The sequence below is a fragment of the Sinocyclocheilus rhinocerous genome, unplaced genomic scaffold, assembly GCF_001515625.1.
Source record: "Sinocyclocheilus rhinocerous isolate Xijiao unplaced genomic scaffold, SAMN03320098_v1.1 scaffold954, whole genome shotgun sequence".
In the NCBI taxonomy this organism is placed as follows: Eukaryota; Metazoa; Chordata; class Actinopteri; order Cypriniformes; family Cyprinidae; genus Sinocyclocheilus; species Sinocyclocheilus rhinocerous.
Genome location: NW_015644642.1, coordinates 541,112 through 543,235, shown reverse-complemented (window position 1 = coordinate 543,235; position 2,124 = coordinate 541,112).

Genomic DNA, 2,124 nt, shown 5'->3' with positions numbered 1-2,124 from the left:
GAGTGTGTGTACCATGTGTGTGTTTGTGCATGTGTGTGTGTGTGTTTATGTGAGTTTTTTCTGCATTGGAGATATTCTGTAGTCTCAGCCCTTCGTTTGGGTATAAATCTTTACTGGATTGTCTTGTAAATATAAAAAAATCAAATGTAATGAAAAATGCAGTTTTCTTGTAAATTCCATTCATTCCTATGCGGGTCAAAATGGCACTTTTGTTACTGTTTTTATTGCACCCATTTAAACTCCTCGAATCCACTCAAAAAATGTTTTGGTGTGTATTCCCAGTGCAAGTGTGACAAAAGTAGAGAAATCTTGGACTGGTACGATCAACACACGATTTTTTGAATTTTTTTGAAAAAAAAATTCGGGTCAAAATGACCCGAGGGACGGATGAGGGTACAAATAAATGACGTTAGATGATTTTCTTCAAGATGACTTTCCACAGTATCAGGTTAGCATTAATATTTAAACAGTAGTGTGGCAAGACTGGTTTCTGTTGTAATTTGCAGTCATGTTTGTTTGTTTTCACTGTTCATCACAGCAGAACATATTTCAGGAGCAAGAAGGAAGCTGTTCATGCATTGCGTTCTATCAACACTTAATCAGTTATGATATTTAGCTCTTCCTTAAGAATGTATTTGAATATCTTATATCTGACTGTCTGTGCTTCTTCCTCCACATCAGTTGAACTTCACATGTTAACCTAGTCCTGTAAGAGCATATGCAGAGGCAGTTTTGTGTATTATTGAGGTGTGGCAGGTGCCCAACATTTCTTTCTATGCTGAAGGAACACTTTGAGGAGAGCTGTCTAAGTGGCCTGGCCTTTGTTTCCAACTATTTTTTGGATTCCAGCACAAGACAATGACTTAATTGTTTGATACCGCTGAACTGGACAAGACAACAACTGGAACAGGGAGTGGAGGGTGAAAAAGGCAAGTTCAGTTATTGTGTATTTCAATGTCCTTTCTAGACAGGTTTCAGCTGGATCCAACAAGTTCTAGTTAAGTGTTGAGTAATAGGGCTGTGTTCAGGCCTAACTGTAAACAAAAAATACATGTTGGGAGTATTTGTTATACTGGATGACATTTAGCAAAATATAATGTTAATGGGAACATAAAAATGGGCTGCCAGAAAAGGGGACATATAATATTGTGGGTTTGACTGCTGTGTGAGAAACTTTCTAACAAAGTCAGAAGTCCTTTCTGTATGGAGTTTGCATGTTCTCCCTACTCTTTCTGTGTATTTCCTCTGAGTAATATGGTGAATTGGAGACACTGAATAATCTGTGAATGCGTGTGTGTGTGTGTGTGTTCTGTGATATGCTGACCATTCATCCAGTGTGTTTCCCTGTCTATGGCCTGTAATGCAGCATCCCCGTAACCCTAAAGCATTTTGGAAATGTAATCTTGTTTTAAACTACAACTGAGAAGTCAATATCAAAAGTGAACTAATTCTACACACGTTTGTGTCACTATAATACTCTCTTTTTATACTAAATTTCACGTGTTTGTTGTAAATTTGTCTTTATGTTCAGTTTCTGTGTCACTTTTAATTATAGTTCCATTGTACCTGAAAATTATGTTTTTATATAATTTTTAGACATAATGATATATTTTGTTTTTGCTCTGCACTATTTATCCCTGCAACATACATAGAATAAGCAGTTTGAGAAATTGATGTATGGATGATATGATACAGCAATATAACACAGTATAAACCTGCACTTCATTCCCATTGATTTTTGTATTTATCTTTTATCTCTACCTCTATTTCTTTCTCTACTCCCTCTCTTTCTTTTCTAAAGTGTCTCTCTCTCTTGTTCATATTTTCATCGCTGTCATAAAAAGATTCAAAATGTCTTAAAAAGTCATTCAAAGAGTAAACAAAAAGCCCAATTCAAGCTGAATGTTGAAAATACTGAATTGTAATAGAAGACTGAACTGAGATAGACAACAGAATCTTGATTATAGCCTCAATAGTTGTTACGTTTGATCAGTAAATGGCACATTCTAATGGCTCTTTCCTGAGCTGATGCAGTTTCTGCAGTGGGCAGTGACTTCCTTCCCCTCTCTGTAGCCCTGCAAACAGTGAACAGTTTAGGAATGTGTTCTTAGTATTCAGAATATT